Source organism: Lonchura striata, chromosome 18 (genome assembly GCF_050655825.1).
Source record: "Lonchura striata isolate lonStrDom1 chromosome 18, ASM5065582v1, whole genome shotgun sequence".
Lineage (NCBI taxonomy): Eukaryota > Metazoa > Chordata > Aves > Passeriformes > Estrildidae > Lonchura > Lonchura striata.
The window spans coordinates 1,790,377-1,817,004 of record NC_140720.1 but is presented as its reverse complement, the minus strand read 5'-3'; the positions used below and the strand labels follow the sequence as shown (position 1 = coordinate 1,817,004).

The 26,628-nt window shown below is 58.4% G+C and overlaps 1 protein-coding gene across 9 annotated transcripts in view; it reads left to right on the top strand.

The window, feature by feature from the left end:
• The window catches only part of RBFOX3 (RNA binding fox-1 homolog 3), a 70,710-nt gene that overhangs the window by 19,843 nt on the left and 24,239 nt on the right, over window positions 1–26,628 (top strand). For 7 of the 9 annotated variants that reach the window (XM_085556557.1, XM_085556558.1, XM_021534136.4 and 4 more), the window contains exon 2: window positions 20,592–20,636. The exons of the other annotated variants lie outside the window; for them this stretch is intronic. The gene's annotated coding sequence lies outside the window, so the exon portion shown is untranslated. The remainder of the gene's footprint in view (window positions 1–20,591; window positions 20,637–26,628) is intronic. 9 annotated transcript variants of the gene reach the window in all.

Here is a 26,628-nt window from a genome sequence, read left to right as displayed (position 1 = left end):
TGTAACCCCATGGATGACTCCAGGAGCTGCAGGGGGACCCCAAAGTGTGATCTCTGTGTGTGACCCTTGGGAGGCACAAAGAAAGCCCTGAGTGTGACCTCTGTGTGTGCCCCCGGGGTGGGACTGTGTGTGGGACCCCGTGTATGACTCCTGTGGTCTGGGGCACAGTGGGGACCCCGCAGGGACCCCCTGGCAGGAGGGAAGAGGAGGCTGTGCTGGGTATTTGCCAGCTCCAGGCAGGCAGGGATGCTGCTCCACCCCAGATCGATATGGATGAAGGTTTCCCTCCAAAACAGCTTAATAAAGCAGAAAAGGCGCCAGAGCTGCACTGGAGCCACTGCAGGACAGCTCTGGGGTGCAGAGGTGTGCTGTGGAGGGGACCCCACTGTCCCCCTGCCTGCAGGCTGGGTGGGCTCTGCAGGGGGAGGCTGAGCTCAGCTCCAGTTCCATTGTAGCCGCAGGTACCAGTAAGGCTCAGCTCCCTCCCCAGGAGCTGCAGCGGGATGGGATCCTGCAGACTGTGTTTGGGAATGGGAACACGCTGAGGAGGAGGAGGAGGAGGAGGAGGAGAAGGTGCTGTTGGCTGTGAGCTGGCAGATAATCCTGGGGAGAGCCGTGGGTGGGTGTGCTGAGCACCCAGGGAGGGACGAGAAGGTGAGAGGATCCCTGGAACCTGTCCTGGTGCAGAAGGGGGCTCAGAGCTCAGTCTGTGCTTCTGCTGTGGGGCCCGACTGCATCCCCCGTGCTGGTATGTGTACCCTGCTTACAGAGGTGTTCTCCTTCTTGTTCATTTAGCTGTTGTTGTGTTCTTTTAATTAAATTAGCATCTTTTAATACATTTTGTCCTGCCATCAGATTGATGTCTCTGCAGCTGCGCGAAGCTCGGAGCAGCTCCTGAGCCTGTGGTGGGTGCACAGCCTCGCTGGGGGGTGCTGGGATGAGCCAACCCTTCTGGGGTTCCTGGGTCCCATCTGTCATCTCCTGCAGTTTCCTGGGGCCTGTCAGGAGTGGGAGCACAGGGACATCCGTCCTCACCACGTGCTTGGTACCACTGGTAACAGGGGAAGGGGATGGAGCTGTCCCTGGAGGGCAGCTTGGTGCTTGTCTGCTGCCTGCAGACTGTCAGGATCTGCCCATCACGGTGGTCAGTTAGACTCAGGCATCTCCTGTCCTCCTCATCCTCCAGACACAATGTTCTGGTGCTCAGCAGCAGTGGTCTGCTCTGTAGCCCCCCGGCAGGGCAGGTTCCTGTGCCCTGTGACAGATTCACCAGCCTCTCTGATGTTTCCACACAAGTCAGTTCTCTTCCTTAAGTGACCTTTGAGTGTGACAGCTGAGTGACAGCTGGCCAGCAGGGAATGGGGGCCCTGGCAGGGCCAGGCTTCATCCCCTCAGTGAGCAGCAGCCCTGCCTCGAGGACTGGCATGCTCTGGGGAGCTGGGGAGCACGAGGGCACTGCGGCTCCATGGGCAGGTGGGCAGTGATGGGTCACCCGGAGAGGCGATGGAGAGGTGCTTTAGTCTGCAGTTTCCTCCTCAGGAAGGTGCTGAGCGGGCTCCCCCGGCTCGCCTCTCCCTGCTGCCGCTGTCAGGGCACGGCGGGGTGGGACTGGGACTGGCCTCGCTGCTGGCTGTCCCCACATCTCCAGGCACTGGTGGGGTGGTGGGGGCGTTGTGGTGTGCTCGTGTGGGTGCTCAGGGTGGGATGGTCCCACCCAGCCAGCGAGGAGAGGAGCTAGCCCGTCCCCAGCCGTGCCGCAGTGAGGGGCTGCCGCTGTCACTTTGTCCTGCGTGTTTGCTGCAGTTGTCTCCCGGCTCGGCTCGGGGGGGCCTGCGAGAGGCCCCCGCGGTCACCCTGCCTCGCTGAAGTGCACCAAAACACCTCAATTGTTAGTCGGGGCTTGTCAGCTGCATCGCAGGAGCAGCGGATAAAGTGTTCCAGCGAAGAAGATAATTGAAAATCAAAAAAGACTTTGTTAATTTGATTAGGCAGAGCCATAGTTGAATTGTTCTTCATCAAAAGAGATTTAATTTTGACATGCAATTAAATCCTTCTGTTGTGCCGGTGCCCTGCGCGTTCCCAGCAATGGAGTGGCCGGGCAGGGGGTCTGCAGGACAAGGTGGGGCTGAGCTAGGAGCAGCAGGGCAGGGGATGAAGGGAGAGTGGGTGCCTGGCAGGCGTGACGGGAGCGCCAGGATGAGAACGGTCTGGTGTGGCCAATGCTGCGCGTTTAGCACTGACTTGGAGTCATCATTTAACTGCTTTAAGTAATTGCATTAGTGCAGAGACTGCTCTGCGCCCGCCCCCCAGGGGCTGTCCCCTTGCCCTGCCAGCCCTCATCTCCCAGTGCTAAAGTCCCTCCGTTGGTGGGAACAGGGTCTTTGCTGGCCGCTGGCTTTGGTGCAGCAGAAGAGGAGCTGTGCTGCAGGATCGGCACCTGCGGCCAGGCAGGAGCTCCCTCCCACACAGGCAGCACTGGCACAGGGTCCCCGTGAGCTCCAGCACCCTTCTTGCCCGCTGCCCCCTGCACTGATAAGGCAGAGGATTATCAGTGTTGCCAGGCTGAGGTGCCCTAATCCATACCCACTGGGCTGGCAGGGACGGTGGCCAGCTGGAAATCCCACAGTCGGGGTTGTGGATTTAGATCTGTTAGTGAGAGCTGGGGCTCAGTGGGATGTGACAAAGCTTTAAAACCTGTGAAAAAATGTCTGAGTGGCTCCTTGGGCAGGAGCAGAGAGAGGCCTTGCTGTGAGGAGGAGCTTTAGGAGCCTGCGGGAGCTCTGTGTGCTGCAGCCATGGATCGCAGCCACTCTGCCCGGCAGCTGGAGCCCGGCGGAGGTGGTGGCGTGGGTGAGGAGCCCGGGACTCGCTGCTGCTGCAGCTCGCTAGGGCTGGGCTCTCTCTGAGGCCCCTCTGCCTCTGCAGTGCTGCCAGCAGGGCTGGTCCCGGCTCTGCTCAGAGCTGTGGGCTGTTTGACATGGGGCACCCGCCGAGACGAGCCCTGTCCTTCCCCTCCCCGGCTTCCATCAGCCTTGCAGGGTGATGCCAGGCTCGGTGCTGCCCTTGGCAGAGCAGGTCTCTGGAGTTTTGGTGTTGGCAAATCCTTGATACCATGAGCTGCCTCCGCACCCTGCCCTCGCCTCTTCTCGGCTCAGCACCGCCAGCAAGGCTGGCAGCTCTTGGCACCAGGGGCTTTAGGGTGCACTGATCTGACGCTGCTTAGACTGGATGGAGCCACATGGAGATTTTCTATTACAGCCCTGCTCGTCCACTTGCCAGCCCAGGGAGCCCAGCTCAGAGGCGATGCAGGAGGTTTTTAGTCCCTGTGCTAATGGGCTGTTGGGGGTGCCTGGCACGAGCTCTTCACTGGTGTCCCAGACTGGCAGAGGCCCTTTGCTGGTTGCTCCTGGGCAGTGAAGGTCTCAGGCCCTCAAGGATGTCAAAGCTGTGCAGCCCTTGCCCTTCCCTTGAAGAGATGGGCCAGGAGTGAGCCACAGGGCTGGTGTGTGTCAGGTTCTCTGCTCTGGGGCACGAAGTGCCCAGTCCTGCCCATGGCTACTCTCCACTCCTCTCCACGTGTTGCCATCCCTTTTGCCTTGGTCGTGGGTCTCTATCCCCACTCCTGCATTGCCATCTGCCTGGCTCCCCCAGCCTGCTGGAGCTCCTGCTGCATGTGCCTGGATTTCCCCGTGTTCCATGTTGACTGGCCCAGTTCTATGAAATTGGCCAAGCACCAAGCTCTTTTGCCTGTGGTCATCTGTCCCTCCTACTCACCCTTCTTGGGAGAGGGAGTTTTCCTTTGTGTCCTTCCATCCCGTGCTCTGAATGGCAGCACTCAGTGCCAGCTCCGACGGGGACCCACTGGGGACTACTCGGTATCAGCGTGGGAGGTGCCAGGGCTGAGCCCTCCGCCAGCAGCTCCAGGGTGCTCAGGGCAGGGTGAGAGCTGGGGGGTCCCTGGGGGCTCCCCTGTGCCTTCCTGGAGGGGCCGGGCACTTGGCCAGCATGTGCTGCTGCAGCCTGGGTAGCCGAGGCTGCAGGATGTTTCCAGCTGTGGGTTGTGTGCCCGGCCCATCTCCTGAGGGCTGTGCAAGGGAATTGGGTATTGATCTGCCTCATCCATCTCATGCTCCCTGCTGGCCCCGTGCCAAGGTGGGTGACTTGGGCAGTGGCAGATGAACACACGACCCTACTGTGTTGCCCGGCTGCTCCAGGCAGAGCTGACAAATCTTGGGCTTTTCTAATTGCCTTTGAAAGTGTGAACCAAGAGCCAGAGGCGCCACACGAGGACCAGAAGCCCCCACTGCCTGCAGCAACTGGGAGCCTCTGCCTGCTGGAGCTGTTGGGAGGATCAGAGCGATGGGGGGATGTGGTGAGCCTGTGAGCAGGGCAGCCCTGAGGGGAGCCAGAGGCTGGGAACAGCACTGAGCTCTGGCACAGGGAGTGTAGCACTGATGGCTTGTGCACAAACAGGACTTTTCTGTTCCTGGGAGGGATGGCAGCACAACTCTGTGCTGTGTTTGTGTGGACTTTGATCCCTGTCCCTGTGAGTGCTGGCCCCACATCCACATCCTCACCAGTGGTGGTCCCCATTCTGCAAGGGGCAGGTTGTGGAGCTGCTGCCACGCCTGGATGATGGGCTGTGGCTTCGCCCTTGCCCTGAGCTGTGGCGTCCTTGGTGACTGCAGTATCAGCTTGGATGGATGCTCGTTCCCACAGCATGGGACAGGGAGACGAAGGGGAGCGGGGTGGGATCCCCCATCCCAGCTCTGGGCAGGGACAGGTCCAGAGCAGCCTGTGGCTGTCCATGCAGGGCACAGGAGCGCTGCACTGTGCTTACCACTTCCATCTTGGCTTGTTGCCTTATTTGTTCTCCTCTAATTGAGCAAATGCGCTGTCGGCAGCGCGGCTCAGCCAGCATCGACTTGATTAGGGGAAGGCATCGATAGCACGCTGCACGGCAGGAGGCTCAGGCTGACACTGTCAGGCTACCCGAGTCTTAAAGTTGCACTTTATTCATGATGTTTTGATTTCTCTTGCTCTAGGGACTTGGACTTTGATAGATTATGATGCGGTACCAGAACAGTCTGATCCAGTGGAGCATCTTCCTTCCAGAGTAGGCATTTGCCACCAGAGCCCAGCATTTTCTTGATTTGTTTTAGAGTGAAAAATGATGGCATAGAGAAATCTTGAGCTTTGCACAATTCAGTCATCCAGAATTAGAAACTAGAAGGTTGGTTTTCGTGCTGATAAGGGCTGTTGGAGGCAGTTTACGCCAAGCTGATTCCTGGGTGTGTTCTGCTCCTGTGGCAGTGCTGGCAAGAGTTGTTTGCACTCCACAAGTTGGAGTTTCTGCTTGCTGGTTCCCGAATCCTTCTGTTCCAAGTGAACGCCCACTCCAGTGCTGCGTTGTGCTGCTGTTCACTCCTGGGGTCTCTTCGTGCCCCCTGCCCTCTGGTCCTCCTCACAGTTGGGAGTTTTGCAGGTGGAAGTGCAGGTGTAGACCCCTGGCTGTCTGCACTCCAGGGCACCAGAGGATCTGAGTTCCACCAGGTTCCTGAGAACACGTTATGCAGCGTGCCAGTGATTCACAGCACAAGATGCATTTTCTTGTGTGTGTCCGTGCCAGGACTGCTGGGTGCTCAGCACGAAGTGTAGCCCCCCGGAAGGGCTGGTGGGCCTGAGCTGTCTCATTGCCTTGTCCTGCCTTGTCTGGGACTTTTGCCGATGCTTTGCAACTTCAGCCTTTTCTTGGTTTGTCTGTGAGCTCTGTGGGGAGAGGGAGAAGTGCTGGACACTGTGTGCGGCTGCCAGGGCTGCCAGGGGCTCAGTGGGGGAGTGGGGACCAGAGATACCCACAGCCTCCAGCCCTGCTCTGGCTCCTTACTGACCACAGGAGCTGTGAAGCCTCCTGAGCATCAGGGCTGTAGAACACCTTTTTCCTCCAGTGTGTCAAAACAGCATTTTTCCTCTGCCTTGTTCTCGGAAATGTTTGAACTGTTTTTGCTAAAACTTCCCTCAACATTTCAGCCTGAGGCAGATGCTCAATGTGGGAAACATCAGAGTGAAAAGCCTTGTGCTGCAAAAAGACAGAGGCGAGGGATAATGGGGCTGTGGCTGGACCTCCAGCCGGCAGCGCTGGGCAGGCGTGGTGTTTACAGATCTTGGGGAGTCTCTGAGGAGAGCCAGTACTGCTCACATATTAAACCAGGAATTGCAATTACCAACAGAAAAAGGCATTTTTATAACACTTTTATTGGAGTCTTAATGAACAAATAAAGAAGTGGAGAAATCTGCACATGCATTTGTGAGATATAAAACTGACTGAATCAAGATGAAGCAGCAAGAAGTGTTGGCTTCTGTCCTTTCTGCTGGGTGGGGAAAACAAAACTGCAAGGAAGGGAAAGGAGAGGGACAGGAGAGGGGGAAGAGTGCTGAAGTACATGGTCCAGGAACAGGGATGTCCCAGTAAGTGGTTGTAAGTGGTTCCTGTGACCCCCATAAGAGGTATAAGGTGGCTCAGCAGAGCTGTCTGTTGTCCTCCCCCTGCACTGTGCTGAGGGAATTTGCTGGGATTTCAGAAGGTATATTGTGAAAGAAATTGGAAGCTGGAGAAAAGTAGAAAAGCGTGGATTTTGCCTCAGAATTGGTACAGGCAGGAAGTGCTGCTCTGCCAGCATTTGGGCACCAAGCACTGGCTTGTGCCACATCGAGCCTCAGGATCCCCTGAGGAGAGCTTGGGGGCGATGAGGGGACAGGTGGAGTCTGGAAAGCCAGCAGGATGTCCACAGATGCTCTGGGCTAGGAAACACGTGTGTTAGAAGCAGCTTACGTAGTGGCCAGGGTGGAGCGTGGCGGTGCGGGAGAGCCGCTGGGACCGGCCGGGAGGGCAGAGCCGCAGCCAGCGCTCTGTGGATGGAGCCGCTGTGCTCGTCTCCTCCCTGCTCCCGCTCTGTCCTGGGGCTGGAGAGCACTGAGCTTTGGAACCTGCTCCAGAGCCTTTCCGTCTCAGTGGTGTTAGGTGCCGCTGGTCCCCACCGAGATTCCCTGGGCAAGGCAGATCTTCTCTTCCTTGTTGGCTCCAGTGGCTCCAGTGGGGCTCCTGCCAAACACTTCCCAGGATGATTTATGATGCTCCTTCAGCTCACTTCGAACTCTGGCTTCTCCTTCTCTTCAGTAGCATTTAACTTGCTTGCCTGGAATATTAATAATTAAACATCAAGGAGTTGCATCCCAAGCAGCCTCCTCAGAAGCGTGTTTGTGATTGTTTTCAAGCGCCCAGCGCCGAGTTGGGGCGACTCTTTGATGGGATTTTGCTGCTTTCAAACCGCTGACACCAGTAACCCTATAAATTAGCAGCTGATGGAGGGAAATCTCCTGACTGCAGCTGTGGGTTTTTATGGTTTGATTTGTTAATAGGAGTTTTGGGTCACGGCCAGAATTCCTTACCCAGCTCAGGGAAGGGTTTGCCCCACGGTGCAGTGGCGAGGCCAGGCTGGGCCGTGAGAGGTTGCAGTGGTGGGAGCTGGCACCGCTCTGGGAGCTGCTGCAGTGGGTGCCGGGAGTGGGGGGGCTCGGTGTGCCCACCTCCGTGCCCGTGGGTCTGGCCGGGCAGGGTGTAAGGGCAGAGGGGAGCAGGCAGGCTGGGCAGTGCGATGGGGCTGGAGCGTGAGTGGGACATCCTGCAGGGATGGGGGTGTCTGGTGCTGGCGGAGGCTGCAGCCTGTGGGTGCTGTTTGCTGTGATGGTCTCAGCTGGAAAAGGGGATTCTGCCTTCTTTCCCTTCCCTCACATGCTCCTGGTGTGACGGCAGCTTCTCAGGTGTCCTTGTCCCTCTGGTTACCTCCAGAGCAGTGAAGCATTGCCAGCAGGGAGCATGCAGGCTTGCATTCACAGCCTGGCCCGAGGAAGGGGCAGGACCCAGCCCTGTCCCTCCTGCCAGGACACACAGCGTCTGAGCTCAAGGAGGTTGTGGTGCCCGACATGGAGGGGTTTACCTCCTCTATAGGTGTGTGCCTGTGCTCCCTGCCTGCAGCAAAAGCAGCTGCTGTCCAGGAAATCATCTTTTCTAACACCAAATGTGTTTCTGAGAGCATGGCTGAGGCAGAAGCCTTCTTCCTTGTGTCCTGGCTGGGCTGCTGCAGCACTGGGGATGTGGAGCTCCTGCCTGGTGTGTGCTGGTGTCCGGAGAGCCCCAGGCCGCTCTGGGGTCCCTCCTGCGCTGTCCCCAGGGCTGAGGGTCTGTACCCGCCCATCACACTCTCACCCCTTGCCGCGGAGTTGAAGCCTCATTTATTCTGAAGGGAAAAGAATTCACATCTCACCAACCAACGGGAACCCAAATACAAATAAATTTCTCTCAAAGTGCAGTCGTTGGAGAAAACTAAAGGCCGTTAGTCAGGCTGACATCAGAGGAGCCGCATTCCCTCTGACAACCCGCACAGTCTTATGTTTTATTCACCAGGCCTGAAAAATACCTTCCCGAAGAGGGGGCCCATAAATAAACCAGCGTGATGAATATTACACAGGATAAAAACTGATAAAGCTGGGCTCCAACCAGGAGCTGCACGATGAGGTTAAAAAAGCACAGGGATTCATTACATCTGATCCAGCATGATGGGCCAGGGGTGGGTGTTGGGATGGGAAGGGAAAGCATTTGTGAGGATAGTTCTGGGTCCTGGGAGAGAGGGGAGTTAGAATAGGCCAGGCCAGCCTGCTCCTGGCCACTGGGAGAGACAGCATGAGCAGGCTGGGAGCACTGCAGGGTTGGGGGTGTCTCGGCAGCATCTACAAACCTCCTTTGAAAAGTTCCTCTGCTCTTCCTTGGAAACACCAGGCTGGACCCTGTGGGGAGCAGAGCAGCCCCCTGCCCTGCTCCTCCCCACTGTGCAGGAGGCAGAAACCTTGAAATACGAGCACTTAGCTTTTTATTACCTCATTTAATTGCTGCCTGACAGCCTTATCCAGCATTAAAAACACCAGAGCTCAGGGGAATTCACCATTGTTATTCAACATGTATCTCTATCCGTGTTCAGAGGTCCCGTCTGCTGCTTCCTTCCACCCACTTGCTCCTGGGACATGCTGGCCAATCCTTGGTCCTGCTGGTAGGGATTTCATCCTGGTGGAAGTGGTGGGTGACAGGAAGGGGGATCGAGAAGGGGGAACAAGGAAGGAGCTGCTGCTGAAAGGGGTCCGTGGGCAGCAGGTGGAGGGGGCTGGGGCTGTTGGAGGGAACCTGGGCTGCTGTCAGGGCACCGTGGTGCTAACAGGCAGTGCAGCTGGGATAGAAACACCCATGGCTCTCCCTGGCTCCGCCGATGTGAAAAACAGTTTGGGAAATCACTTTTCCTTCCTGCCAGCACTTAACCCAAACTTCCCCACAGCAGCGGCGGAGGGGTGGATCAGCATATCTTTGGAGAGGCCAGTGAGTTATAGTAATGGACACTCCGCAAACTGTCTGTGCTGCCCATAAATCCATACCCTCCTGGTGGTGCAGATGGTCCATAATCGTCCATCATCCCAAGCGAGCGCGGCCGTGCCAGGGTGGGTTTCTCCTCAGAGGCTGCTGTTTCTGCAAGCTCGACGGAACTGTGGCGGGAGCTCTCTCCGTAATGGAGCGCGATGGCCGCACACCCCTGTGGGTTAGGGGAGGACGAGCAGTGGCTGTGCCCAAGGCTGGGGCTGGTGCAGGCACAGAGGGGAAGGTGGCGGGACTGGGGCTGAGCCCTGCTCACTCTGGTTCACCCATATGCCATGGGACGATTCGGCCCCGTGGCAGCAGTCCTGGAAGTGGGCAGGAGAGAAGCTGGGTGCTGAGCTCAGGGCTGCCTGGTGCTGCTGGGGGCTGAGCACAAGCAGCTGCCCCTGCCTCACCCAGAGGACCAGAACGCCCTGACACAGCCTCCAAGTGCCTCCAGTGACATTTCTGCACCTTGCTTATGGCATCAGGGCCCACCGAGGCTGGCACGTGGCCGGCAGCTGGTGGAAGCACTGGGCACACTGAAATTGGGTTGGAACTCTTGCTGCCAGTGGTGGGGGGGTTGTCTCTTTCCTTGAGGAATGACCTGGAATTCGATCACGCAGCTTCTATTAGACTGTGAGACTGGAAGTGTAACTGTGCAGGATCAAAGAGAAGCCGGCACTGCTGTGAACCAGGACCTGCAGGGCTGAAGGAGAGGAGCCACCCTGGGAGATGAAAATACCCCCAGCAGGCTGCTGAGGGACTCTAGCTCCTAATGACAGAGCCACTCTTAGGCAGCCCTGATGCCTCAATGGCTGCTGAAGGACAACAGGCTCCTCTTCCGAGCTGCCAGCAGCTCTGGGGCCACTTTGCCCTGTGCCATCAGCCCAGGACCTCAGTACCAGAGCTTGAACCCGCTGGAGTTTAGTCAGTGAGAGGGAAGGTCTTGGACACAGCCAGTCCCAGCATGTTCTGGGGGCTGCAGGGGCTCCCGGCAGGGCTGGGCTGGCAGCAGCCCCAGGTGCCACAGCAGCCCCAGTCACGCAGGCGATGGGGCTGCTGAGGGCAGTGCTGGGACCGGGCAGGACAGGCAGGGAAAGCAATTGCGGCAGTGATTAATGGCACAGCGGCAGAGCTGACAGCTCGGGGTGCCCACGATGGCAGGGAGCAGCTGCATCCTCCACTCCCAAAAGGCTGCTCCGGGCCCCCTGGCCAAGGGCTCTGCGTGCCGGCCGGGCTGCGGGAGCCGTGCTGCTCCTGCCGGGGCCGCTCTCCCCGCTCCGGCCGCTCCTGCCGCGGGCAGGGCCCGTTCGGACATTCTGGCAGCATCGCTGGGTTTATGAAGCTAATAAAGCAACGCTAAGTAGCCGCAGAGTGGAGCCCCCTGAGGTCTCCTTACGTGCAGAGAGGAGCCGGGGGATCGCAGAGCCTCGGCGCTGATGCTCTGTCACGCTCATAGATGGAGAGGAGCGCCAGGCTGCTGCGGGGCGGCCGCTGCGGCACTGGCCGCGCCGGGCTACAGCTGCCTCTTCTCGTGAGCCCTCTCTGCCCTGCCCCTTGGCGTCCCTCTGCACTCTCCTGGCGGCCTCTGGCCCTCAAGGGCTGCACAATCAGGGGATGCTGGTGGCATCTCCCTCAACCATCCCTGGTGCCTGTGGCTGCCCAGTGCTGGACTCGAGCAGGGAGAGCGTTCTCTCACCCTCTGCCTGGGGTTCCACTCCGTTCCTGGCCCTGGGAAGCTGCTGTTTTTTAAAACCAAGCAGGTTTTAAAAACACGGCCACAGGATGGTAGAGAAACACGTGATCCTGAGTACCTCATGCTCCCACATGCTTTGTGAGGGGTGCAGAGCACCCCGGGATCACCCCGGGATGGGGATGGCTTGCAGTCCTCCCGGTGCTGGGCCTTCTTGTGGGTGCTGGTGGCAGGCAGTGCTCCAGCAGCATGCAAAGCAGGCCCTGTGTAATAGATAATAATTAATAGACTGCTCTGGTGGCAAGCTAGGTAAGTAGATAAATAATTTTAATTATCCTTGGGGAGGCTGTAAAATTCGCACACAGCCCTTTATTAAACTCCCTGTTTACAACAGTCATTTATATTGTGTGTCATTTTGCATAAAAGCCCCTTGGGGCCGAATAGCAGTGTGCAGCACCGTCCCTGGCACTGCCAGTACTGCTGCTCCTCAGGAGTGCAGGGAGCAGGGACCCGGGGCACACAGACACCCCAGCCACAGGGCAGCTCCGGCTCTCCCAGGAGCCCTGATGCACTCACCTGAAGCTGGTGCTGCACCCCAGCCCTGCCGAGTTCTGCTCGCCTGGGGATCCCTGGGGCATCCCCCAGACCCCAGTTCTTTCCCAGCAGAGTTGATGGGGTTGTGCTGATGGCAGGGTATTTTTTCCTCCTTTTTTGCGCATGTCTCTCAAAAGAACCATAAATTCCAAGCTGTGAAATCCCGCTGCGTCAGCAGTCTGCAAAATGAAGTGATATTAAACGTGACAAAAGTCTCTCTAATTCACCCTGGCCAGTTCCTGCTTCCCTCCCCGAAGCTGTAATTGAGAAGTGGAAGAATGGAGATTGCCATTGTCCCTGCCTGGAATCCACTGAGCCATCCAGGCCTGTGAATCATATTAATTAAGGATTATTTACAAATTACTCTGCTCCGCCTGTGCTGCCCACGTTGCCCTGTGCACACGTGTGTTCTCCCTCCTTCACATGCATGTTCACCTGTGCTCCCCAAGCCCCTCAGCTCCTGAGCACCTGCTCATTGCTCCAGCTCCTGGAGGGCTCCAGGGATGGTTTTGCTGGGGCAGGGGGATGCAGAAGTGAGCTGTTACCCTCACTGAGACCCACGGGGTGACCCCCATGTGCCCCTCACTGTGGCAGCAGAGCTGCTGCTGGCTTGCCGCAGTGCCCTCACTTGCAGAGCACTGTGCTCCACGCCAGTGGCAGATTCCAGCAGAGTCCCTGAGGGCATCAGGATGAGTCTTTGGGGATTTTAAATTACTTTTACAGGAACAGTGTGTGTTTCTCTGCTCATGGATGGGTTCTGTGAGGGTGTTTTCAGTGCTGGAGGGGCTGAGTGATGCTGCTGTGCCACCAGAGCTGGGCAGGCTTTTCCCAATGCCCTTTGCTCACCTGGCTAAGGGGACAGGTGACCATGATGCCCTGTAGCCCCCACCTGTGCTGGAGAGGAGAGGGTTTGTGTTCTCAGGAGCAGCAGCTCCCCTGGTGAGCACTGGCAGGTGGCTGGGTGGGCACTGGCCCTGGGAGCAGCTGCCTGGCACAGCACATGCAGAGGGTCAGCAGAGTATCCCGGCAGTGAGGAGGGGAGGCTGTGCTGGGTGGGCTGTCACCAGCCCCAGGGAGCTGCTGGGGACCTCTCCCACACTGTAGCAGGTGCTGCCACTCCAGTGCTGTCCCCACTCCAGGCACGAAACTCTACGGAAGGTCATCAAATAATTGTAGAGTTTGATATCCCCACAATGGGGCTGACATTTGTGTCTTAATTTTAAAACACTTTATTTCTTCTCTGTTAAGTCAGACTCATTTTCAACAAGCTGAATAACTCTTTCTCCCTAACTATGGACTTGTGTTTGATTGTTTCCTTCCCCGTGTGTGTTTTGTTCCTGTCCTGGGAAGGTCAGTAAGATGGCAGGACAGGGCGCTGTGCTGTGCTGGTGTTACCTGTCCAGGTGATCCTGGCGTACCCCCACAGACAGGCAGCTCTCACTTTCTCTCCTCTGGAGTACACAAAGAGCTGTGCTTCCCATGGGCAAGGTACAGAGAGTGGTGTGGGGACTCAGTGCCCAGGGGGTTTGGAGACCTGGAGCAGGGGTTGTTTGGGGTCTCAGAGTGGGAAGGAGCATTCTCCCAGCATGCTGGGCCAGGGCTATCAGTTATTTTTAGCAATCGATGGTATTGATGCCATGCAAGCTGAGGAGGCCACTGGAGGGCTGTTCTTCCAAATCATTACATCCAGAGCTGAACTGTCCCCTTTTCCTATAAATCCTGACAAATAAAGATAAAGCAGGACCTTTCGTGTAGAGCTGCAGCCCAGAGTCAGGATTGGCGCTGTCAGAAGCAGCGCTCAGAGTGAGCAGGGCCTGGACAGACATGCCAGAGACAGGAAAACTGCTCTAGAAGGACTATCACTTTTGGGCCCTCTCTGCTGCATCTCTCAGTTGGATAGGAGACCTCCCAGGGGTCTCTCTGTGCTTAAAGTCCAGAGGGCACAGGACACACTGTTGGGATAGACCCTGAATGTGAGCATCCCGATCATCAGTGCAGCAGGAGCACCCCAGGGCATCTGGGGAGCAGAACATGCCTGTTTCCCTGGGACTGGTATCCCCACTGCTCCTGGGGTGCACGCTGTGTCCTTTGGAGCTGGCACGCAGAGCTTCTCCTGCCTGGGCACAGAGCTGAGGGCACCCACGGGCCTGGCACCCTGCCTGCAGCTGGGCTCACCACAGAGGGGGCTCGTTCCATTTACTTTCATCAGTTTTCGTTTCAAGATGAAATTAGGCTACATAAAGAAAACCCCAACCTTTTTCTACAGCACTGCATCAGTATATCCCTCGAGGGGAAAACACACAGAGGTTTTCCTGCACTTTGCTTGTCCTCGTGTCTCCACTCAGTGCTTTCAGAACGCTCACCGCTGGCCAATTCCCCTCACATTGGGTTTGGTGCTTTGGGGTTTGTTTCCTTTTTTGCTATTGTTTTCAATCAATTTCACAGTAGGTTTGTGGTTGGGATAAAAGCATTCCCTGCTCTCCGCTTGCCTGACAGCGTTTTGTGTCTCTGTGTCCCTGCTGATGCCATCCCAGGGTGAGCTGGGTGTGTGGGAGCTCCTCGTCCGTGGCTCACCTACCTCTGCTCCAGGGCTTGCTCTTGCCCAGGTGTCCACAGCCAAGGATGACGATCCTTGATCTTCTCTCCAAAATCCATGATCTTCTCTCATGTTTGCGTCCTGCTCAGCTGCTCCATATTCCTGCCAGCTCTTCCAGCCTCTCTGGTCCCTCTGACCCCACTGACTTCATCCCAGGTATTCTCCTAGCTCCACATCCTGGTGTCATCCCAGGGTGGATCCATCTCCTTGTGCTGTGTCCCGCCAGGTTCTCAGGGAGAGCTTGAGCCACAGGTTAATTTACAGCGTGTGGGGAGCGCGGAGGGGAAGAGCATCTGCCCGCTAAATAAGTCATGAAGCCAGATCCCAACAGCACAATTAGAATCCTCCGTTAATGATTATTTATGGGGATGGGAATGCTTATTTAACCTGACTATATTAAATATTAAACCAAATTATAATATTTATACCGGTATTTACAACAAAAGGAGGTGGCGGGTGGCTGGGGCAGCGGCAGGTGAGTGAGTGAGGTGTGTCCAGTGCCAAAGGGCTTGTGGGCAGCACTCAGGGGTCGTGGGGACCAGAGGAGCAGTCATACCTCTGTCCCTTACCACAGCCCAGCCATAGCCTTTAACCTAAGTGGCAGGAATGCTGCTGGAGGAAAAGAAAGGACTTTTGGGTGGGAGATGGTGTCTCCTAATAAAGAGAAAAATCAGTCACCAAGTGGGGCAGCAGAAGCCAAAGCAGCCCCCCAGCTGGTGCGGGGTCAGAGGGATGTGCTGTGCCAGAGCAGTGCTTCTCTGCTTTTGTCACCTTAGAGTTGGAGGTGACAGCTGGGCCCTGGGTGACTGCTGCATGCTGGAATGCCAATCCTTATGGCAGAGCCATGGCTCCAGTGCCACCAGCCCTCGAAGCTGCAGGAGTTCAGTGCAGATCCCTGTGTGCTCCTGAGCTGCTGGGATTGCCGGTTCTGCAGCCTGTTGCAGATAAAATGATGATTAAGGGGTCCCACCCTATAAGCAGACAACCATGTTGACCTTATTTAGGCTCCTAATCAATTTGCCCCTGGTGTGATTAATTGAGATGCTTGCCATCGATTTTCTGTGAGACAGGAGTGGCTGATGTGGGATTCAGTGGGATGCCTGCAGGGAGATCTCTGCAGCAGCTGTGCAAGGCTGAGCTGTGGAGTTCTCAGCCAGGCAGGATTATCCCAGCTCTCGTCAGCCCTGGCTCCCAGGGCAGCCTCTGGCTGCTGCCCACGGGAGGTGCGAGGGCTGGTCATGGAGCTGCAGGTGGGGTTTGCACTCCCTGGGAGCTCTCCTGCCTCCTGCAAATGGTGCCATGGCTACGGTACCTGGGAAGGACAGTGTCCTCTTCTGAGTGAGCCAATAGCTTGGGAAAGAGTCCCCATCGCACATGCTACTCTCAAACCCTCTGCAAGGGGTGGTGTGACCTCTCCCCGAGGTGTGGCCCCTCCCCGAGTGTCCCTGATGGAGGTGTTCTGGGGTCACCAAGCACCACGAAGCACGTGGGAGCTGCCAGAGGGGGAAAGGCCCTGACCAGAGCCACCAGCTGGGGACGAAGGACCGACAGCACGGATGATTGGAAAGGATTTTCTAGCTAAATTGCTGAGCAGATGGATTTACCCTGGACTGGTCCTTGTGGACTCTGGAACATTTTCTCTTCTGTCACAGTTCCTTTTTATGACCTGCCATTTGCTCCAGCAAGCGAGAAGTGAGCCCTTGGCACGCAGCTCCTGCTCCAGCTGCGGTTCAGGAACACAGCGGCTTTGCTGCTGGGAGCCACGGCTCCTTTTCAGGAAAGTGCTGGGGCCTGGCAGGATGCCCCTGCCCACTCTGGCTCCCCGGGCTCATGGGGGCTGGCAGGGGCTGGAGGGGTGGGAAGGGGCAGCAGCGGCTGAGGCAGAAGAGCTGGCAGCGCCAGCATGGGGGCACATTGTGCCAGAGATGCAGCCACGGGTTTGTAACAGATTACAGTGACCACCTGCAGCGGGGGCATGTCCAGCAGGGCTCCAGATGGGAGGCTGTGGTGCAGGAGAAGTGTGAAGCCACATCCCAGCTTAGGAGATGCCTCTGTGGTGGCAGCATGGGCAGAGGGACAGTGGTGACTCTGGGGAGGGACTGGGTTTTCCCCTCGCTCTGCCATGAGTGCTTCCATGCAGTGATTCCATCATCAGCACTTCCACATGGTGATTCCTCCAGCTCTTTGGGCTTCTACTGTCCCAGCTGGTGACTGATACTTCTTTTTCTTAGAAGAAGGGGAAAGACAACACAATCTTACACCCAAAGCCCTTCCCCTTCCTCCAGCAGCATTCCTGCCATTTACATTAAAGGCTATAATGGGTTGGAGTAAATGGAGCAGGTTTGCAATTAGTTTTCCAAGTACTTATCTCATTAAAGTAAATGAATTATTGATTTAGTGACACTCATGCTTTTAGTGAGCAGCGCAGTGCCATCCCTGCTCCGTTGCTGGCTCCCCGCAGGCGGCCCTTGCACGCCTGCTCCCGTGAGCACACGCGTGTGGGCGCGTGGGCAGCGAGCGACCTTGGCTTTGGAGCCAACACTGCCACGCCAGGCAGGACAGCCGTGTCCGTGGGAGCAGGAATGTGCCTTTGTGAGGGACCCTGCTGAGCTGTGGGTGGGAGCAGACCCCGCAGGGAGGGATCTGCTGGGGACTTGCTGCCTGAGGGCTACGCCCTGGAATACTGCTGTGGACATGGCAGCTGTGCCAGGACACCTCCAGCCAGCCCATCTGTGCTGTGCAGAGGATGACAGGGGAAGGAGGAAGGCAGCTCACCCGTGCCACTGGTGCTTGGCTTGCTCTGGGTCTGTTAGTGCAGCACAGGGCTGGCATGGGGCTGGCAGGCAGTGTGAAGAGCTGCACGAGGCTCCTCCAGCCATCCCGGCACTTGCAAAGGTAGGGAACGGGGTGTGGGGGGTGCTCAGCAGTGACTGGCAGAGTGTGGATGCAGGAGGATGAAGCACTGACAGGCTGTGCTGGAGCCAAATGCTCACAGCTGAACCTGCCACCCCCGGCTAGCTGCTGATTCAGCACTTTTGCGCTCCTCTGTACTGAGATTTAATCTCTCCTGTAAGATAAAACACTCCATTAATGGAAACCTGCCTGCTCGGAGCTGCCCCTCGCCTCTGTCCAGGCGGGAAGGGCTGCGCTGTCCTGCTGAGGCTGTCCATGCTGGCAGAACAGCTACACACACTCCCTGCAGCTCCCATGCCCGTGTCTGAGGGTGCCACGAGGGGCTGGGGCAGGGATGCCAGGGGGATGCCAGGAGTGCCAGACTCCTCCGGCGGTGCCTGCTGTGCCAGCGGGTGCCCCGTGGCTCACGGCGGGTTCCACGAACGGCACTGAAAGCATTTTGATCTCCTCTCCAGCAGGAAGGAGGTGGTGATGCCACAGGAGCTGCAGTCACCGGGTGGGAGGAGGTGCCAGTGGCCAGCAGAAATTGCAGGAAGGATTTTGGCTGGGGGGGTTCACAGCTGTTACTCAGGTGGGGTTTGGTGGCCAGCGATGTTGGTGTGGGCTGTGCCGGGTGTGGCAGTGCCACACTCTCAGCTCTGCCCCCCGAGGGACCTGCACAAGAGCTGGTGCTCAGCCCCGTGCCAGGACCCTCCCAGCAGGGAGAGGCTTCCCAGAGTGGGGGCAGCACCATGTGTTGTCCCTGTCCCCAGGATGGGACCGCTCTTCCCAGACCGAAGCTGCTGTTTGGAGGGCTCTTCTGAGCAGTCCTAGAGCTGTCCTGCTGATGGCCCCTTACCCGTCCCACCAGGCTCCTCTGGGCCTCTCGTGTCTCAGCCTGGGCCTCTCGTGTCTCAGCTCCTGACCAGCAGTGTGGAACGGCCCTGGCTCGGCCCGAGGCAGAGCGGGATCGTGGGGAAATGCGTTCTGAGAGCTGCTGTGCAGGAGCCAGCCTCTGCCCCAGCCCCTGCCCCTCCTGCCCCTGCCTCCAACGCTGCTGGGAACGGGATGTTTTATATTCCTTAGCTGGGAAAAAAAAAATCCCTTCTCATTTAATTAAAAATGTTGACATTGTGCCTGGCTATCCCACCCGCCTGAGAAGGTGGTTATAAATTAAACATTAAACCTTTAATGGCCCATAAAGAAATTTTTGCTGCTGTTCTGTATATGGGGATATAAATAGAGAGGGTTGTGGGGGGAGGGGTGGGACATTATTGTTCCTCAGCCAGATAATCTTTGCTAATGAATTTAATTAAAAGCAAAATTAATTTAGGATTTTTTGGTGGAAGGAACAGGGTTAAAATGTACTTTGAGAAAGTACCAAGAAGTTTCCCAGCAGATCAGAGCCAGGCCTGCCTCGGTTGCAGCGTGGGCATAAGGGCTGATGAGGTGCAGCTTTAATGGGATCCGTGCAGCTGGGTGACACAGGCTGCATTTCTTGTCCAGAACCCCTGATTCTCATCCAGGTTTAGCTGGGCTGGGATCACCTGCTCTGGCAGCGGGTCCCTTTGAGGCTTTGCAAGATTCCAGGTAGAGTTGGTCAGTCTGGAGTGCTGCCAGAAAAGGAGAGACTGGACCAAGATCCCCCCTCCGATCCGGCCCAGAGCTGCTCCTGCCTCTCTCCCATCAATGCTGTGCCACGTGTTTCCCTCTCCGGCGTGGGCCTGTGTGGACAGGGAGGCTCTGGCTGAGCAGCCCACTCCATGTGTGCTGGGACCACCAGAGGTTTCTGCCTGGGCTGGAGCTGTGCTTGGTGAGTCCCTGTCTGTGCCAGCAAGCGTGGCACATCCCAGCTGAGGCGCACGCTGGCTGCGGGGCCCCACGGTGCTGTGGGGAGCTTCTCAGAAGACGCCTTTCTTGGGAAATGTGTTTGGGAAATGCAGCGTTACCCATCGCTGAGCCTCCCCCAGGAGTGCACAGTGTCAATTATTCATTGCAGAGCAGGCAGGCTGGGCTCCCAGCACTCCCAGCACTCCCAGCCCTGCTGCTGGAGCGCTCTGAGCTGCTGTGCCAACTCCAGCTCCCAGCCGGGATCTGGTGGGCGCTTCCTTGGTGAAGCCATGGCAGAGCTCAGGAGTGGTAGCTGGGGGCAGGAGGGTCTGCCAGGCCTGCAGGGGCAGGGGTGTCAGCACGCTGCTGGGAACCAGGGAGTTCCCAGGCATCTTTTTTAGGACACCCACGTCCCACAGCTGGGTCTGCCCTGGCCAGGCGGGAGGGGAGACCCCCGGCCTGGTGAACGCATTGTACTGGGTGAGAGTGTTTGGAGGGTTTTTATCATACGAGTGCTAATGGAAGTCAGCACCAGCCTAATGAGCTGTACTCCTCCATGAATCTGATTCATTGAGGCAGGAATTACCATAATTGATTATCCTGCTGCGTGGCTGAGAAGCGTGTTTGCTAACACGAGTGCCTGAGAGCGGTCTCTGTGCTTCCTGAGCCACCACCAGCGTGGCCTCCAGGCCGTCCGTGGGCCGTGTGCTCACCGGGACCGGCCGTGAGCTCAGGGCAGCGTCCAGGCACGGGGTCCCTGCACCCGCACTCGGGACCCTCATCTCGGGGTGCTGGCCCCGCAGTGGGGGCTCAGCAGCTCCAGAGCTGCTGGGCAGATGGGACTCAGCGCTTGCTGGCCTCCAAAGCAGCAGGTACAGACACACACAGCCCCTCCTCATCCTTTAGCCACTCCTGGGATGTATCAGCCATTCTCATTATTTCTGAGGGTCTAACGTGCTTGATGAATGTTTGCGTTGGCCATGCTGCAAAAGCCAATTAGTTGAAGTGCGTTTTCTTTGAAATTTGGCTTAATTTCCAAGAAGTGCCTAGAGCCAGGAGAGCAGCAAAGCCGTGTGCCTCAGGGATTGCTCCTCACAGGAGCGTGTCACTGCTGCTGTGGGCAGAAGGCTTGAGATGCACCAGCCCAGATGTGCAGCCAGCGCTTGGATGACACTGTGCCCTGTCCCACCCCGTGGGGGTTTGTGGGGCTGTGCTTGCAGGGTTCTGGGGAAGCCCAGGAAGGGGCTTGTGGTCTGTGGGAGCTGGTTGGGTTCGAGGTGCACTGGTGGAGCTAAAGGGGGGGTTCCTGCACCCATCACCCTGGGCATGGTGCTGGTGGGTGCTGATGATGCTTGGCTGCCCTGGGCTCCTTGCCAGCACAGGCTTCCCAGTGCCCGGGAATAACACTCACGTCCCTGCTCATATCCCAACACTGTGCAGTCGATGAGCAGACAGCATTGACTGTAACAGGTTAGTGATGATGATCATTGATTTTAATTCTTCCTCCTCTTCCCTGTCTTTTCTAGAGAGCCCAGTGCAAACGCCGCGGGAGGAGCTGGGCTGAATAAAAGGTATGGAGGGTTCGGATCCCAGCGGCTGCATTGGGCTCTGCCTTGGCTGCTCCTGGGGTCCGTCCCGCACGCTAAACCTGCATGTGTGGGGCTGGCAGTGGGGGCTTGGCGCGGGGCCGACCAGGGCAGGGCAGCACCCTCAGCCTGTGGCTCAGGGATCAGGCAGGGGCTGGTGGGCACAGAGCTGTGCTCGGGGCAGGGATGGGAGGAAGGCTGCCCCCTCCCCTCTGCCAGCAGCCCCCGGCTTCCCCCACACAGGTGTGACATGAATCCTGCATGAGGAGAGCTGAGACTGATGTGTCTGTGAGTGTCCATGTGTGCTGACTTGCTGTCTGTCCATACTCTGCGGCTCCCAGGAGCCATCCCTGGAGGAGCCAGGGTCTTTGTCCTTACTGGGGGCAAAGAGCAGCCCACAGCCCCATTCTGACCCTGACCTGGCAGTTGCCCACCACAGGATGTTTGTCCCCAGGGTTCTGGGAAGCATCACAACAGCTCACAGTGTTCCCAGGCTGAGGCAGGTCATGGTTGATGTGTGTGAAAGGTGGACCAGAGCAGGTGCCCTCTGCCAGCCTGGTGCCTGCTGGTCAGGTGTGCATGGCTCCTTCCTGCCCCACCCTCATATTACTGGACTTTGCAGCAGTAGGAGGACCCCATCAGAGAGGGGACATTGCATCCTCCCAAGGCCCATCCCACTGAGTACAGTGCTCCCCCGTCAAAGCCAGTGAAGCAGAGGAGCAAAGAAAGCTGAGGGGCTGGAGAGGATGAGTGTGGTGGATCCATAGCTCTGGGCCCTGGCATGGGCTGGGGGTGCCAGTGGGACCAGGGGGTGATGGGGGCCAGGGCAGTGGCACTGTGCTAGAGGAGCTGCCCACATGCAGAACATTGAAGAGGTGTCTGGCAGAGGAACACTCCCATCCTTGGCACATACAGGACAAGGAGGGAGGCGACCTGCTGGGAGGGGATTGTGGTCTGGAAAGGTCCTGAGATCCCATGGGAGATGTGGAAAAAGAGCTGCTAGAAGGAGCAGGAAGGCTGGGTGGGAGCAGGGCTTGCAGGGAGCCAGGATGAACGGGAGGGAGGAAGGCTGGGCTGTGGCTGTGGGCCTGGGGAACATGTGCCGGTCAGCCACAGGGGGAGGGCTGTGGGGCCAGGGCTGCCCTCGCCCGTGTGCCTGCTGATGTCCTGGTGGTTCACTCGCTGTGCTGAGGAGGGGCTTTGCTCCCTCCCAGTGCCCTGCTGTGTGTGGGGTCAGAGGGCACCGGTCAGCCCTGGGGCTGCGGCGGGCTGTGGCCACTGGTTGTGTCCAGAGGAGGGGAGGGCAGCGGAATGGGTGTTCTGCAGCTCAGCTGCCCCATGCCTGCTCTGGCTGAGAGGTCTGGGATCTGGCACAGGGATGTGTATGCGGGTGTGGGGGGGCTGCAGTGAGAGAAGGTGGAATGGTGCTGGGAAGACATCTAGGGAGGTGCTCCTGCTGCTGTCCCTGCCCAGTGACCCCCCAGGTTTTGTCTGCTGGTGATGGAGGGGTTTCATTGTGCTGCACTGGGCCCCTCTGTCTGTCCCATCAGGGACAGCAGCGTTGGGGGTCTGGCAGGCTGGGGGAGGATCCAAAGTTCACAGCTGGGGCTGCATTTACAGGGCAACAGAGAGGAAAGGGTTTGGATCACTGAGATATAAGAGGGAACAGGGAGCCCCCCGCCCCAGCTGCCTGCAGTAGTGCCTCTGCTGCTTTATCACCCTCTCCTGGTGCTGAATTATTGAGAGTGTTGCTCTCGTTTATTGCCGTGCTGGAGGAGAGCTGCTTCCATCCCTTTGCTGCTCTGAATATGATTATGGGGCTGTAGATGTCAGAACCAGCTGGGCTCTGGAGACCAATCTGCTGCCCCCCTCACTCCTCTGCTTCCCTTATCCTTATTTATTCCCTCACTACCACTCCTGGTTCAGCGCTCATGGTCCCCTTGCTCCTTCCACTGCGTGCCCCTGGAGGACGGAGATTTAGTGCCTGAGGAGCAGCACTGCCTGGCTGCCAAGCCTGCACTGTGCCAGGGGCAGCTGGGGCTTGTGTGCAGGACCCCCTGCCCTATCCCCAGGGCCCAGGCCGTGTGCAGCCCTTCGCTGTGCCCTCTGTCCCTTCCTGCTGCTCTCTCCCAGTATCTGCTGGGGGGGCAGTGCTGGGGCTCAAGGAGGGAGTGGCTGCCCTGGAGCTGGTTGGGATTTCTGGGTGCCCTCTCGTGCAGTCCATGGTGGCCACCTCCCGGGCTCCAAGGACTGTCCCCATGGCTCCCCATTGCACTTGGGGGCTGGGGGCTGCTGCCGCCGTCTCCCTCAGGCTGCTGCTCGGCTTCCCCAAAAACAAGAGGATGCTGGGCCTCCCGGGACAGATCCTCCCAGGTGGAGCACGGCTGAGCATCCCTGCCGGCCAGACCCAGCGATGGGAGCAGGGGGTTCTGGCATCCACAGCGGCTGGGAGCCGGCTGGCACCTCGCAGGTTAACTGTGAGCGGCGGATTCCCTTATTGACAGGGTAGCTTGAAAAATGCTGAGGCAGGACATCGGCTCCTCGGAGTGTCAGCGGGAGCCCACGCTGCGCCAGCGAGCGCCCACACTGCCGCTGCCGTGGCCCCGAGCACCCAGCCCGGTCCCGGACCCTCTCCCCAGCACCCCACTCAGCCCTGGGGCTCACCTTTCCCTTTGATCCTCGAAGACACCGGAGAGGATTTAATTTTTTTCTTCCTCTCCCATTTTTCCCCGGGTGGGTAAGGCGCTGCGCAGGAGCTGCCCCGGCTGTCCGGCCCCCGCGCTGCCCCAGCGGCGTGCCAGGGGCTGGACCCGGCTCCGAGCGGCTCCGAGCGCTCACCGCCGGCCCTCGGCGCCGGAGCCGGACAGCCCAAGGGGACAGAGCCACCCCGGAGGAGCGGTGGCCGCGCCGGGAGCAGCCCATCGCCCTCCCAGCGAGCCCCGCAGAGCGCCTCAGCCCCCGCCGCTGACTGATGATGTATTTTTGGGTAGGTACCGCTGCCAAGGGTGGGCACTTCCCTCCCTGTCTGCTGAGGTTTCGCTCAGGATTGGGGTGCTTTTGCCCTCCCTGGCCGTGCCACCGTCCAGGGAGAGCTTCCCCCTGTGGTCAGCCACGCAGTGCCCAGCACTGGCAGCAGCAGGCAGGGGCTGGGCTGCGCTGCTGGGGACAGGCCTGGCGTTGGGAAGGACCAGGGCAGCGGGCAGGGGTCCCTGCCTGGGCATCCCCAGCTGCCCTCCTGCTTCTGCACTGCCCTGTCCAGGCTCCGTGTGGTGCTGGCCGTGGGCAGAAGCTGCCTCCCCTGCCCAGCACCAAACCCCTGCTCCAGCTGTACTGGGGGGTCACTGGTGGGCTCTGGCTCCTGCCCGGGGGCTGTCCTGGGAGGGGGCACGGGTCTGTGCTGAGAGTGGGACATTCAGGTGACAACTCTGTGTGGAGCAGCAGCTCCCTCTCACAGTGCCCACCCAGGATCTTGACAGATGCTTATGGGGCAGCCTCCACATTGTATCCCAGACCTGAAATTCCTGAGGTTACTGAGAGAATCCTACCATGGGGACCCTGAGCTCCCTGAGATCCCCTTGTGGACCCCAAAGTCCCTCCACAGCAGTCCCTGCTCAGGGGTTTTGAGGCTTGGGGGGATCGTACCCTACTGAGCCCAGAGCGAGGGGCATGGCTGGGGAGTGGGCTGGGCACAGGGGCTCAGCTCTCCCTGCTCTAGCAGAGCACAAGGCCATGCCTGGACAGGGGACACGCTGAGACCTACCCAAACATCTCAGAGCTTGGTGGAGGGATGGAGAGGAGGGGACGGGACAGGGTCTGCCCAGGCCCTTTTCTTGGGCTGGACACTCAGTGTGGGTGTGAGCCCCAGTCTGGGTGCGGCTGGGACAGTGAGCAGAGGAGCTGGAGACAGCAGTGCCCCATGGAGCTCCACTCCCCAGAGCTGCAGGAGCTGGGCTGTATCAGGCTCTGCACCACCAGAGGGTCTTCCCATGGCATCCCAGCCTACCAACTGGGGCTGCAAGCACGTGGTACCTGCTCCTTCCACCTGCTCCCTCCTGCTCCCTCCGAGGTGGTGAGGGGCAGGGGCAGCAGCAGTCTGGTGGGGCTTACATGCTCCAGGGAGTTGTGCTCTCCTGCATTTGGGAGCAGGGAACAGAGTGGGCAGAAGCAGGCAAAGGGAGATGTGGGGAAAGGAGCTTATGGGGAGGAGGAAGAAGATACTGGGAATTCATTTTTTCTCAGGAAGCAGTTTTCAGGTGTAAGGTGCTTTGTCATGAGGGATGTCGGCGCTGCCACGGCTCCAGCGCCTGTCAGGGCTGGCACAGCCTCCTGCCTCGGTGCTAATTCTGCCCGGGGACTGAATAACCCACCACAGCTGCGAGAGCAAAGCAGAGCTGTGTGGCTTTGCAGAGCTTGGCCTCGCAGGCACGGGCAGCGTGGGGTGCCCGTTCCCACGGAGCTCCAGGCACGCCGCACTGCCTGTGGGGCAGTGGCACTCCAGGGTCTCTGTTCCCTGTCCCGTGAGCTGCACAGAGCCAGGCAGCCCGGGACGGCCGGTCCCAGCACTGCATGGTGGCATCCCAGCTCTGCTGGAGGGGCAGGGCGAGGGCTGTGCTCCCGGCAGAGCGGTGAGAGTCATTTCTTGGCATCGTGGGCATCTATCCGTCGCAGCGTGGGAGGAAGCAGAGGGTCTGGTATCCCTGTGTGACAGGAGCACTGTGGTGGCTCTGTCATCAACACCTCAAGGGGCCGAGATGCCAAAGCAAAATGTCTTCAAAATAACAGTACTTCCAGATAAATTAGGTGCGTGTGGGGCAAGGGGAAGAAGGGGTCTATAAATACTCAGATTTATAAAGTGTGCCCTGGGTCACAGCACCTGTTTAACACTAGCATCCTCTCTGTGCATTTAAAAAATCTTATGAGGATGGAGTGTTTGCTTCTGGAGTACCTCCAGCCTGGTGTTCCCCTGTGCCCACCTCACCTGTCTGCTGCTCAGGTGGGTCCCAGCCTAGTGCTACTGCCCACCCTGGCAGTGCCACACGCACCCCTGCTTGGGGTGGCTTGGACCCCTTCTGTTGTGTGCCATGTGCTGGCACACTGGGGGCTGCTGCTAAAGCCTCCCAGCAGCCTGTGAGGCACAAGGCTGCCAGTTCAGAGGACGCTTTTTCTTGGGAACCCTTTGTCAGGCAGTGGAGCTGGTCTCAGGGAAGAGGGGTCCTTGGGAATGTGGCATTGCAGGTTCCTGGTCTGCAGTTGCTCCTTCCTTTGCATCATCCTCCATCAGTCCTTCCTCCTTCTCGATCTGTGCTGGGCCTGGTGGTGCTGGTGGTGGCCCCAGGCTTGGTGGTGGCCCTGATCCCAGCAGCGGTGGCCATGGTCCTGGCCCTGGTGACCTGCGAACACGGTACATCCATTTGCACTGCCCACCTGGCCTGTAGGCTCGAGGAGTTCAGCAGCAGCTGCTCTGCCACAGTGCTGTTGCTGCAGGTTAATTCTCATTTAGTCCAGGGACCCTAATTGCCATTTCATATAAATATTTTGTCAAATGAAAGGGGCTTCAGGAAGGGTGGTGCAGGCAGAGGTGAGGAGCCAGGCACAGTGACAGGCTCCAGCCCTTGCTGCCCAGCCAAGGGTGTCAGCTGTGTCCCCGTGGCGCTGCCCCTGTGTCTCCTGCAGGCAGTCAGGGCGTGGATGGGACTGGCTGCTCGAGGTCCCTGTGTCCCTGTTTGTGCTGGATGATGGGGACAGGGGATGGCTGCAAGGAGGTGCCATTACATGGAGAGCACCAGGGCTCCTTTCCCTGCCCATTTGGCTCGAGGGCAGAGGAGAAGGGGTGACACAGGAGGCTGTGGAACATCCCCAGGTGCTGGCCCAGCTGCTGTCCTGTTCTGCACAATGCTGGCAGCTCTGGCCAGAGGCTGGCAGATCCCCAGGCCCTTCCTGTTCCCCCCACAGTGGGTCAGGAACACTTAACAGGGTG